Genomic DNA, 13915 nt, shown 5'->3' with positions numbered 1-13915 from the left:
CCCTTAGTGATGATAGAATTTGTTTTATCCGAAGTGCCTTAAACATTTGGAGTGCGGATCAAGTCAAAGAAATTGCCAAATAAATACTTTGTGCCTTTCACCAGCTTATCTATATAGTATTTATATATATATCATCTTTGTTTGGTAGTATCTGCATGAATGAGATGTCAAATATTAATCTTAAAAATCACTCAATTGGTACTCTTAGCCTTCTTAGTTTTCTAAGTTAGAGAGGTACTTTCACTTTAATTAAAATACCTAACATTTTGACATATGTCAACATCTCGATCATGAGCAAGTATATGTGCATTACTTGGTTATATATATTTTTATATATTTTTATACCATACGCATTGATTTAGGGGGAGTACCTAACTCAATCTTTATCTACTCCTAAATTGCTTTATTTTTTACACCATTTTCTGTCGATGACAAAAGGAGGAGAAGTTTGAAATTGATTATCTATTCAATTGACTTTATGCACCATATGCTTTTAATTGTTATCATTTATCTATGTGCATATATTGGGGGGGAGTTCCAGTATTCACTTGCCTACTATGTCACTCCACACACACCTCATAATCAATTTTGTTTGTCATCATAAAAAAGGGAGAGATTGTAAGCCCAAGGGTCTACTCTCCTATCTTGTTTTGATGATTCTAAACATAATTGATTGTGTTTTTGAATACTAATCAATTTGCTTTGAAGTGTTGTGTTTAAGATAGGATTGATCATTGAAGAAACCAACACACAACATGGTCATGCTTGAAGATGTACCCAACAAGAGTCAAAGGAGCTAAGTGGAGCTCACATCATCTCTCAAGCAAGCATTCAAAGATGGAAGATCAACTTGAAGACCAAAGCTAAAGAGAAATTGAAGGTTGCATAGGTATCATTGTACATCTCCTCTCTTTAGATTTTCAAGTCAAGGCAAAGTATTTTCAAAATATTTTTCAAAGAACACTTAAAGAACTTTAAAGGTTTAGTGAATGATTATGTGGTGGACCAACATGTTGGGACCCTCATAAACATTCCATAATTATCATAGGAGTTGAGTTCCAAAAGCCAAAAAATCAAATAAGCAAAAAAAACAAAAACTGCTGATTTTTTAGGCTTCTCGGAACTCCGAGATTTTTCTCGGAGCTCCGAGCTCGGAACTCCGACAGTTCTCTCGGAACTCCGAGAAATGGACCAGTAGCTTCTGGCCATTTTCTCGGAATTTTCTCGGAACACCGAGAAATGGTCCAGTAGAATATTTTGTTCTTCTGGCCATTCTCTCGGAACTCCGAGAATATTTCTCGGAACTCCGAGAATTTCTCGGGGCTCCGAGAGTTCCGAGAACCTCGCGACAGGTGAGAATATAGCCGTTGGGATTTGAATAAATTTGTGATTTTTGTTATTGCCACCCCCAAACGGTCATATTCTTTGGAGAGGCTATATATACAACATCTAGAGGATTCATTTCCTCTCTCTTGATGATTTGAAAACCTCCTTGAGCATTAAAGAAAACTTGCAATCCATTTTTGATTAAGATTTTATTTTTCTTCCCACACTTGCCTTGCACTTGCAAATTTCTTGAGTTGGGATATTTAGAGCTTTCACTTGCAACTACTATCATTGAAGAGCAATCAAGGGTCTACAAAGAGCATCAAGCTTTTAAGAAGAAGCCAAGCTATTCAATCTTCATTTCTTGCAAAGGTTGCTAGGGCATCCTACTTTAATACCCTAGGGAGCACCGCTTAGAACTCGGCGGAGAAGGAGAGTCTTTTGTAAAGGTGTAAGGGCATCCTTATTTAATATCCCTTGGAAGTGTAACCGCCTCGGAGCCGGGCATCGTGGAGGTCTCCAATAGTGGAAATCCTTAAGGACGATCTTAAGAAGAGTGGAGTAGGGCTTTGCCAGAACCACTATATATCGGTGTGTCATCTCTCATTTTTGTACTTTCAATTCTTGTTTTTGGTTTAGTATATCTTTTGTTTTCAATCTTACTTGCACTAACCAAAAACCTAATTTAAAGAAGAAAAATTCTAACTAGGTTCACAAGTAATTTTCAAAAGGGATAATTTTGTGTTAAAATTCAATTCACCCCCCCTCTTGTTAATTTCACAACAAAAGAGATCAATGAATTTCAAGGAGGAAGAGAGAAATGGATGAATTCTCTAGAGAAAAGCCAAAGGTTCTGCTTCCTTTGTTTTTATAGAAAAAGTTAGGGTTAAGAGAAAAATAGTAATTTCCCATATGAGAGCTCCCATCTTTAGTTAGTTTCCAATTTGTGCTTTTACTTTTTCATTCTTTGATTTTCATATTAAAATTTATTTCTAAACCTTGTTTCTTGCAAGCTAAGCAATGCTAAATTACACAATGGAGATCCTTCAAGATCAATCTAGAAGCCTTCTCACATAGGAAACTAGCTTTTATGAAGATTTTTGTCCAAAAAGGGCTGCCCAACGTTTGAGCTTATTTTTTACCTATTTAGAGGCTGATTCAGGAAAAGTCATAAACTAAAGAGTTGTATATCTTTTTGAGACGTTCGAAACAAGTATAATTGTAAATTTTTTGGACGAAAATATAAAAGTTATGATCGTTTTAGTAACCTGACCACACAAGCCCTTTCTAATTATAACTCTTCCTTTCTTTATTATTTTTTCAAAACAAATATGATGTCACCAACCACCTCATCCTCCTCATGTGGGGTGCCCACTTATGTGGCCGACCCATATGGGTGGGTTCACATGGACCCCCACCTTTTGGGCTTTAGCCCAATGGGCCTTATGACATGTATTTTGGGTTTTTTTTTTAATGAAAATTCAATAAAATCCTTTAAATTTAAAATTTTATTAATGAACCCAACCCATATGACATTTATAGTGCACCATCGACATATGGTCGAACCATCCCCTTTAGAAAAAATAATTTTTCGGACCAAAATACCCCAATTCGACTATTACACATCCAAATGCGACCGAAATACCCTCAAATTGGTTCACCCCTTAAAGGGGAAAGTTAAAAATGAAAAGTCTTTGTTGTCAAACTTCAAAAATAGAAACTTTTAAAATTGGGTCCTTTTGGTGGGCAATATCAAACATGATCATATGATACCCCCTGAAAATACCCAAAATGCCATTGACACATAAAATTTTCAAGTTAAGCGAAACCCTTAGAAACTCTAAATTTAGCAGGCTTTCCAAAATTCATGAAATGATCTAAGATTCCTTAGACACACCCTAGAGGTCAAATTAAACATATTGGAAATGACCAGATTACTCCTGAGGTACAAATTTTGTTGAAACTAGGGAAAACCCTGAGAAATTCTAAAAATATCAGCTTTTTCAAAATTCATGGAATCGGTCAAGATTTCTCATACACAACTCGGGGGTCAAACGGGACACATCGGGAATGATCAAAATACCCGTGTAATGCAAAAATGGGCAAAAATGAGGGAAATCCTGAAATTTCTAAAAATAGCAGGTTTTTTCACTTGCTTGGAAACTTGTACTTTCATCTTTCAGATACCATTGGAACACCCTAGAAACCTTTAGGATTGTGAATCAACTTCCAAACACCTAAATTGGGATGAAATCTACCATAGAATGCATGGATGCCTAATCTATTACGGAATATGGACTCGAGACTTGACAAACTACCAAATCTTTTGCTTTTTAAAGTGTAGCAAAATGGGGGTGTCTACAAAAACAGACCATGCAAAAACATCCGCATTAGTTTTCAAAAAATTGACCAGGTTGGTGCGGGTCTTACCAGTGACGAGTGAGCTGATCTGGACCGTTCGTTCGTCATCTTCCCCAAATAATGGCACTTGAGTCAGTTCTTCTACTAGTTCTCCACATGTCAGGTAGTTATCTAAGTGTGGGTCAGTACCGGCTATTTGAAGGGATTCCTTTGCCTTTTTCACGACTTTGGTATAATCAACAAAACAATTTCTGGCTCTTTCCTGGTCCCCTTTTACCTCTCCGACTCCTGCTTTCGTCGGGAATTTGATTTTGAAGTGGGGTGTAGAGACAACCGCTTCAAGCTTATTCAGAGTTGGACGCCCTATGATAGCATTATAGGTGGAGGGGACTTTGACCACCAAGAAAGTTTGCATAGTAGTTTTCTGGCGGGGTTCAGTACCGAATGTTACAGGGAGGTCTATCCTGGCCTTGATACGGATCGATCGGCCAGAAAATCCGTAAATCGACCATTCAAGTGGCAAATGTTTGTCCATCCCAAGATGTATCTCCTTAAAAGCATCGTAATGTAAAATATTGACAGAGCTACCGGTGTCTATCAGCACTTTGCTTACGTTAAAATTGGCGATAATAAGGCGAATGACGACCGCATCATCATGGGGGAGGTGAACTTTGGCGTGGTCTTTTTCAGAATAGACTATCTGTTCATTGTTATCGGTCGACTCCGACCGTAACTTCTTTGTTGGGGCCTCCACTGCATGTATTTGGGCAGCATAAGCCTTTTGCCCAGAAATCGTTGGTCCTCCCGAAGCTAAACCTCCAGCAATTACATCGATACTCCCTGCAATCCTAAGTGGGGCATCGATCCATTGGTCCGGAGAATGCTGAACTTCGGAGACCTGCCTGGTTTGGTCAGCTCCAATGGTCGGTTGGATTGGATTAGTGGGGCCGGGTGTCTTTTGAACCTTGGATTTCTGGGAAGGTTAGATATTTCTCGGGTTCAACAAGTATTTATCAACGCACCCAAGCTCTACCAACCTTTCAATCTCATTTTTTAGATTATAGCACTCATATGTTGTATGGCCATGGTCGCCGTGATAATGGCAATATTTGCTAGTGTTACGCTTCCGACCAGTACCTTTCATCTCTTTTGGCCATTGGAGATCTTCCTTTCCTTGGATCCCATAAAGGATGTTTGCAACGGATGTGTTCAAAGGAGTGTAATTGTACCTTTCAAATATTGCGAAGGAGTTCGGTTGCTAGATTGCGACTGTCGATTGTCAGATCGATGGGGTTTAGCCTGACCGTTATTCGACCGAGTCTCCTCCTTCCGCTTCTCCAGAGCTTTGGCAAGTTCTAACTCTCTTTCCATAGCGAAAGATTCTTCGTTGTTGACATATATTTGTTTGCTACTGCCATTAGCTCCTGGAGATCTTGGGGAGGACCAATATTCAGGGCTACCTTGAAGTCTCTGTCATGGATGACTGATTTCATGGCTGCTCTAGCCATCTCGTGATTAGGGTCTTTGATTTGGGAGAATTCAGCCTTGAACCGTCCTATGAAGGACCGGAGAGCGAGGAGTGCGTCGGCGGGTTTCTTCTGTGCCGACTGTTGGTGAAATATGTAACAAACTCCCGTCCTAACTCTCGGAAAGAGGATATGGAGTTAGGTTTAAGGCAGCCATAGCAACTATTCGCTCATCTCTTCAAATATGAAGAGAAAGCACGACACATAATTATGCCATTAGCGCCCTTGAATTCCATTGCTCTTCGGTAAGCTTGTAAGTATTTCAAGGGATCCGACGTACCATCGTAGAGGTCCAACCTTGGTAGGTCGAAACTTGGTATCAGCTGGGCCTGTGCTATGGCCTCTATGAATGACGATTGTAGCTCGTTCTCCCATTCGGCCAAAAGATCTAGTTCATAAGATTTCTTAACATGACGTTGCATCTCCCTAACTTGTCGTTGAAGTTCGGCGAGGAGTCCCGAGTCAGGGGCATTAACTCTGTCCCAGAAATTTTGTTGTGGGTTACCTTGCCCCTGATCCGAATTTCCTGCGCTATTAGCCCTTTGGGGGGACGTTGTTATTCTGGGATGGAATAGGCCTAAAAGTCAATTCCGGTGCCCGTCTGCCGTTCACTTCCCCGTCCCCATGATTTGGCCTGGGGCTAGTGATTGAGGCTGAGGGTCGGTGATTTACCGACCTTCTGCTGCGAGGGTTTCTACCCTCAGGTGATTCATCTTGTTCTTCTTCTAAGGGAGGACTCCTCACCTCCGCAATCAATGGGGGAACACTGACATTTTGAACCAATGGCGGAGGAGGTGGTAAGCGTCTTAATATTTCCTAAAGAGTAACAGAAACATTCCCAACTTATTTTGCCAGTTAGTTGAACATAGTCATGGTACCTGGAGTTGTATCTTCGTTGGTAGGCACTTCCTCCGGAATAGGATTTACAGGGATTGTGGCCTGTGTTTGACTCCTCGTCATTACTCCTTTGCCTTGTGGGTTGGTAGTGACAGATTTTGAGGCTTTCGATCTCGAATTTGTCATGGTGGTCCCACGGATGGTGCCAATCTGATATGCCGAATTTTGTTTGACACGATCTAGCAGGGATAGAGTTGATTTTGTAAGCAATTTGCACTCACAGAAAGGATGTTAGTAGATCCAGAATTTTGGTTCCGGATGATCCTTCACTATTTAAGCTAGAAAACGGTATCACATGAACAATTGAAAGGAAGGAGATGAAGTTCAGAAGTCTTACTAACGGGGGTGAATAGGAGAGGAAGTGACTGAACTTGGTCTTCCCAAGTTGCCTACGTACCCCTTTATTGAGGATCAAGTCAGACATAGTTCCATTATGAATACAAGAGTCTCATTTTATAGAGAATAAAGTCCACATTGATTAGAATGATTAGAATTTTACTTTTTTAGGAGTCTTGCCTAATTAATCGACTTTCCTGGGAGATAAGTTTATATCTATTTTGAATAGATATCATATTTCCCTAAACGAGTAAGTTACTGTTATTAGGATTCCGTTTTAGGTGGAAAACCACCGCCTCAGAGTATATTACCTCTTGGAGGGACGGTTTCCTAACTTAGGATGCTGCTATTTATAAAGAGAGGATAATATTTCGTCCTCTTTCTGGCAGGTCGGTTTCTGATTATTCGGAAGTACCACGTGTCGTTCATCAACGGTTAGTGCCACGGATGGCGCCAATCTGATGATGCCAAAATTCGTACCTGAGAATCGGATGAGCGTTGTAGACGGATCCGGTTGTTCGGGTTGGTAGAGCTCCAATCTGTGGGTGCCTACGCTCACAGAAAACAACGTTAGAAGGGCCCCCAGAGGGGGACTCCGGGGGCACCCCGACGCTCAAGTCAGAAATCAGCATCAACAATATCTAAGCAAAACTAATTGAGCGAGCTTGTGAGGGGAAGAAGAAAATGTGTACCTTTGAGCGTGGGGTCCCTTTTATATATTTAGAGTCCTCGGTAGCTTAGGAAGCTTATCTTTCTTGGAGTCTTCCCTTATTGGAAGACTTTCCCATGGAATAGGTTTCCTTATTTATCTTGGAAATCGTTATGGTCTCCTTATAGAATAACTCATTTAATCCGTTTTAGTGTTTTTAGATTTTCCTTCCAATATTTTTGGAAAATAACTAGGAAATAAGCAAAAATATTATCTCTTCCAATATTATCGTCAAAAATCCTTCACAAAAAAACCATTTTAAATAATTCAAAATCCCTCTAAAATAAATTAAATAGGGTCGCTTTGAGTTATCATTTCTTCATGGATAAATAAAGTAAGAAATTTTAGGAATATTTTTCATTTCAAACTTTTAGAAGAAATTCCTATCTTGGTTGATTCGCAAGAAAATATCTCTGATGGAAAATTATTTCTATGGAAATTTTTTTTCAATGATTTAAGATTTTTGAAGAGAATATTGGAAAAGATGCTACTTTTTCTTATTTCCTAAATTTTCTTCGAAAATATTGAAAGGGAAATCAAAATACGCCAAAACGGATTAAAGGGGTTGGGGTAAATTTGCCATTTTAGAAATTTTAACGGAGAAAATTGACGTAGGTGAGTTTTAGGGACTTTTTAGCAAATAGTTTCTAAAAGTAGGACTGCGAAGATAATATACTTTTCTTAGGGACTAATAAGCAATTATTTTGCCATGTACGAACTAATCAACAAAAATCCCTTTTATTTATGAGAAGTTTTTCTTACTGGCAGTCCTAAAAAGACAGCCCGTGTATATAATGAATAGGTGTGGTCACGACCGCCGGTGCAAATTTTCTCCGTAATTTTCTTCCAGTATTTGTTAATGAAAATTCCTATATAGCGGTGGTTACATGTCTGACCGTTGGTAGATAGAACCATTTAGGAGCGTTCCGGACCGCCGGTAATTACTTTCGTAGAGTGCGATTGCCATTTGTCCATTACAAGTCGTCTGTACCGGCAGTCTAGGAAAAACCACCCGTATATGTGATGATTTAGGGGCAATTTTAGTAACCGCGAATAACAGGAGAATCTCATCTATCTTGTAGTGGTTGCTAGTTAAAAGCACAATGAATGGGAAAATAACTTTCATTGTAGGATGAATTTCATGTGTAAGATCGATTTCAATCATAAAGCTTCAACGAATGGGAAATAACCTTCGTTTGAGGATAAAAGCTCAATTGATGGGCAAATAGCCTTCATCACTGGAGGTTAAAATCTTAATGTACGATTGATTGGCAAGTTAGCCTTTAATAAAAAAGAAACAAGGAATAGGCGAATAACCCTGCCTGCGAGACAAATTCCTAATGTCAAATCAAGTGATCATCTGCTCTCAACAAGATAGCTGCCATGAATGGACAGATAACCTTCGTAGTCGGATAAATTCTTAACATCACACATTAGGTGGACCCTGATGCCGTCTGAATCCGGGTCTGCGATCGCGCGGTCAGTAGAGGGCCTCCGCGGGGTCTGCAATCACAAACAAAGGGGGTCAGGGGGTCCGGGGTGGGTCCCGGACGACCACTTCGACACCCAAGTCAGATCCTTCGACCAATCAATATAAAGAACAGCGAGAAGGGGAAGGGGTTTTTATCAGGGTTACCAGGGCCAGCACGCGGGCTCTTTTCTGGGTGTGTGAATAAGTGGGTCGGAGGGGACTAGCAGGGAGAGTAGGATTGGGTTCCTAGCCTCCTCTGTTGTTGCCTCGCCTCTTTTTTCGGTTGTCCTGGCGGAGCTGAGAATGGGGGAAGTCTCTTTTTTAGAAAAAAGTCGGATCCGTTCTTCTTCCTTTTCCTCCCTTTTAAAGGGAGGCGCGCGGCCACTTTCATCATTATGGAGAGAAATCCTTCCTTTACAGGATTGGGCCGTCCCCTGCCTTGCTTGCGCGCGAGGCTTCGCCGGCCGTTTCCTTCCATAGTTTGTGATGGTGAGGCCTGGGTGGCGACGCGTGTTATGTCTGCATGGTCTTTATCATTTTCCAACGTCTTTCTTCATGATGGCTGGGTTCTCCTCGTGAAATGGGCGACACGTGGCGATTTCTGAGAACGACGCCGTATTTGTGTCCTATCATAACTCCCCCTTACTCCTTTGGTCCATTGAATGGGCCAAGGGAGTAACGTTTTGTTCGAGCGACGCCATGATGAGAGCATTTACGAGGACTTCGGGGTACGAGGAGGCGTGCCGTTTTATCTGGCAGCCGTCCCCGGGAAACGGTAGCGTCATTAGATGGGTTGCCTTGTTTCGAGGCACCAGGATTCCCTTCTTGAGTTTAAAAGGGGGATTACCCTGGCGCTTTGCAGTAGGTGTCCTTTCGTGCCTTCTTCAACAATATGTCTGGTTTTCCTTCGCGAGTTAGGGGCAAGGCCCGGCTCTTCCAGGAATCGTCGAGTGACCCTGACTTGTCTTCCAATCCGAGGGAGGATCTTGCGGCTCGTCGGAAGAAGGCTAGGAGGGACCCGGGTTCTTCCTCCGGCTTCCCCCCCTTCGCCTTTCCTCCTTGCCCAGGGAAGACAAGTCGTCTCGTTCCCGTGTCGCCAGGGAGTGGTCTTTTTTCTCCGGAGCCTATCACCAGGGAACGGAATTACGTGGCCGTATTTTGAAGATGGGCAAGGAGATCGAGGCTTTGAAGCGGGAGAACGAGGCTCTACAGAGAAAGGTTGACCTTCTTAATGAGCAGCTGTTTGAATATGAGGCGGACCCCCTACTAGAGAGCTCCTGGGAAGAGGAGGGGAACCCTTCGGGAGAGGAGTCTGCCTCTCATTAGCCTCCGACTTCTCCTGTCTTTCTGCTTGTCTTTCCTTTTTCCTGTTGGGGATTTTGGGGCCTGCGTGCCTTTCCTTTTTCCTGTTGGGGATTTTGGGGCCTGCGTGTCCTGCGCTTTGTTTCTTGTTTTCCTTTCTTTTTGTAGGCCTGTGGGCCAGGATGATGTGAATGGGTAATCTTTATGAATTCGCGCTACGCTTCTCTGTGTTGTTTTTCCCATCTGTTTGATATGAATTATCTTGGTTGTGAGGACCTGTGAAGGTCAGTTCCGAGCCTGCGGGGGATTTTGAACTTGCTCCGACGCTTTTAATTCCCTTTGCCAGCAGCGCTCGTGGGTCGCGGCCTCGTGACGGGGCCCCGGTCCTGGTCACGCATTTTTCTTTTGGGGGGATTGGGGTCGGGCCCCTTCTGCTTGCCCTCCTGCCTCCGGGCCCCTCTCTCTCCTTTGGTGGGGAAGAGTCGGGGGTGCTTCGAGGTGGTGAGGTTTGGCTACACTAGTGTACGGGTGACATGCGGCGGCAACTGAAAGCGGCGCCGTTTTTTATGTCTCGTCATAATGCTACCTTTGGTCCCTTGATAGGCCCGAGGGGGGGCAGGCCTGTTTACCTAGTTAAGGAATATTGTGATGAAAGCATTTATGGGAATCTTGGGGTGCAGGAAGGCGTGCCATTTCATCCGGCGGCTCCTTCCCGAGGAATCGTGGTGTCATTATGTGGTGCCGGTTGGCCGTCAAATGGGCAACCGATACGTGTATGCGAGTTGCTTCAAATTCCTGTCCATGGGTCTTTCACAAGGTTTATAAGGAGCGAGTCCTTCTGCTTTGTATGCAGATTACCCTTTCGTTTCGTTTCCCTTCTTTCGCTTTCTTTCGGTCTATTTTCGGGCTCGTCGTAGATGTCGTCGTCTTTCCAGGGTCTCTCTATTAGTGGCGGGGGGAGAGTTGCTACTGGGGGGAGTTCTCCTAGTAGTCCCGAGACTAACCCCGACGGGTTGAGGCCCCGGCAAACGATTCCTGAGGGGAACCCGCCTCTAGGGTTTTCCCCGTGTTCTCCCCTTCCTCCCCTTTACGAGAGGGAGTCCCATGAGGCTTTTATTCATCGCCACCGGTCGTTCTTCTCCCACGTCCATCGTAGGGAAATGGCGGTTTGCAGCCGGATGATTGACATGGATCGGGAGATTGCGGCCTTGCGGGCGGAGAATGGTTTGCTGAGGAATCGGGTGCGTTGGCTAAATGACCAGGCCCGATTTGCTGAGAATCGCCGTTGGGGGAGTTCTTCGGAGGGGGAGCAGAGTGATAAGGAGCTCTCTGATGCGGAGAACTCTTTTAGCGGCCAGTCGCTCTGAGCTGGTGGTGGCGGGAAGAGCAGGGTTTTGGAGGAGGCCTCATTTTGTTGGGTCCTTGAGGGCCCAGGCCTGCGTGCCTTTTTATTTTTACTCCCCCCTTTTGTAGGCCAGTGGGCCAGAAGGAAGTAGTTTATGAATGGCTCTTTTTTTGGTTTATGACTTGTATCTTGCGTTCGCTGTGCTTGACATATCTTTTGTTTGGTGGTATTGCCGTATGCTGTATTTTCCATCTTGTGGATTTGTATGCCGGACCCTTGTGAAGGGTTCCGAGCCTTTCACCATCGGACGTGGCCTTTTCCATCTTGTGGATTTGTATGCCGGACCCTTGTGAAGGGTTCCGAGCCTTTTACCATCGGACGTGGCCTTTTCCATCTTGTGGATTTGTACGCTGGGCCCTTGTGGAGGGTTCCGAGGCTTTCACCATCGGACGTGGCCTTTTCCATCTTGTGGATTTGTATGCCGGACCCTCGTGAAGGGTTCGGAGGCTTTACCATCGTAGTGACGTCTTTTCAGTATGGCGCTTCGAATTTTGGGGATGGCTTGTTGGGGAAGTCACTTAGCAGCAGCGGTAGCGACGTCTTTTCAGTATGGCGCTTCGACTTTTGGCGGTTCCCTCGGGTTTCCCAATCGGCGCCACGTGTGCGTGTCCTATCGGATTAGAAAAGAAGGGAGATCAATCGATGCGTGTCGAAACCCTAGCCCTTTTTAGAGTCTTTTGGGGATTTCTTTCTATATCTTATTTCTTCGTCTTCCTCGGGTGAAACGGGTTTTTTGCCGCGGCGATTATCGTGCGTATTGCTCTTCACCAACCTTCTTCCGGTGAGTTCTGCGTCTTTTATTTCATTCGACCTTTGATAGTTTTACAATGTTGTGGGACCCGATCCCGCGAGAGGGGTGGGGCGCGAGCCGCCACGCTCTCTCTTGGTCTCTCGTACCCACGCGATTGGCGTGTGCATTTTTATTATTGATTTTAATTCATCTTTTATGTGAACTTGGGATCACTAAGGCAATCCGAATTCCACACAAAAGAGACTGACAGAGTCGCCACCTAGATGGGGGATCTAGGACCCACGATTAACCAGAAATCTAGACTCGCTACCTGGTTACGAGAATGGAAGGTATGGGGAGTTATCCACCACATGCACCATTCCTGCCCGATAATCGGTCTTCGATTCCAAAAGCTAACTCTTTTAAATTTATTTTAAATTGCTCATTCAACTCTATGTTAATGTGCTAACTACGGGACATGCATCCTATGATCTAATTTCAATGTGAATCCTAAATGTGTATCTTGATTTCTTTATTTGTCTGGATTCAATCTAAGTGACAGTTCTCCTAAAATTCTAATTTCATGGAAAATCCTAAGTGATTTGATTAAGCATTTACAAGAAAATTAATATACAAAACACCACAATTTGTTGTGGTGCCGACTCGCGGTTGGTATGCCATCAGACATCCAAGCTGCCTACGTACCCAAGCCTCACTGGGATCAGAGTCGACGTAATTCGGTGCACCTAAGCTAAGCTACTTATGCCTAACTCAACTAAAACACCGACCTAGACGGGATTGATTGTTTCAACAGTTTTAGGAGAAGTTATTTAATTCAGGTTGAGGATTTTATTATCCTAGGATTTCATCTAAAATGCTATATGATTCTTATCTAAATGCAAGTTATTCCTTAGACTAATGCAGGTTAGCCTACATCCTAGCTTACTAGGCTTGTCCTAGGGAAAGATTGGGCGACTAGTGTAACTAGACCTATGGCACGGTTGCTATACATAGCAAACGTCCGTGATGAGGCTGGACTCCTAACTCTAGGACTCCCTAAAACCTAAGACTCCCTAAAACTTAGGACAAGACACGACACCAGTGTTCCTAATTTGGGCTCTAATGGTTCTTATATCGGAAACCATAATCCAATGGTTCCGAAAGACTCAAGACAAATCGATTCAAGCACTTGAAGTTAATTGATTTCAGATTTCAAGGATTTTCGGTTTCTGGACATTCAAGGATTACCAATGGTTCTAGGGTTCACCAATTTCGGCCTTTAAATGGTATCCAAGGGAGGAAATCGTGCGCTCTTTCCTTGCGCAATTTAATACTTAGGTTATAGCATCTTATTGCCTGGCATATCTCAGGATTTCCGTGGACACTAACCTCGGAGCCAACAACATGCTATAGCTTAAGTATTCAAATTGTCAAAGATCGGTTGCAATTGGGATACGATTATGGATGCACTTGCCATTTTTCCAGGGAAATCTAAAGATCGTAAGATTTCTGTTTCAATGGATTAAGGAGCTAATATGTGACAGAGATTTAAGGTTCTTTAGAGATTTTCAGATGATTTTCAATTAATTTCGGATTTTCAATGAATTTTATCAATTTTAAACATATGAGTGATTTTACAAGTGAAACTGTTGCAAAAGAATTCGAAATGAGTTGAAACTTCTACAGCAGCAAGATATGATGAGATGTAGCTTATTAGAAGAGTTTTGCAGGTTTTTACATTAAAATCATATTTAATTTTGATTTAACAATTAATTGACCAGATTGCAAAAATAACACGAAAACTACTAGAAATAGATATCTAACTTCAATGAAATTTCTACAGAAATAAGAT

This window comes from Tasmannia lanceolata, unplaced genomic scaffold (genome assembly GCF_043159265.1).
Source record: "Tasmannia lanceolata isolate RefF3 unplaced genomic scaffold, GAP_Taslan_0.1 ptg000003l, whole genome shotgun sequence".
In the NCBI taxonomy this organism is placed as follows: Eukaryota; Viridiplantae; Streptophyta; class Magnoliopsida; order Canellales; family Winteraceae; genus Tasmannia; species Tasmannia lanceolata.
Note: the sequence above shows the minus strand (reverse complement) of the source record.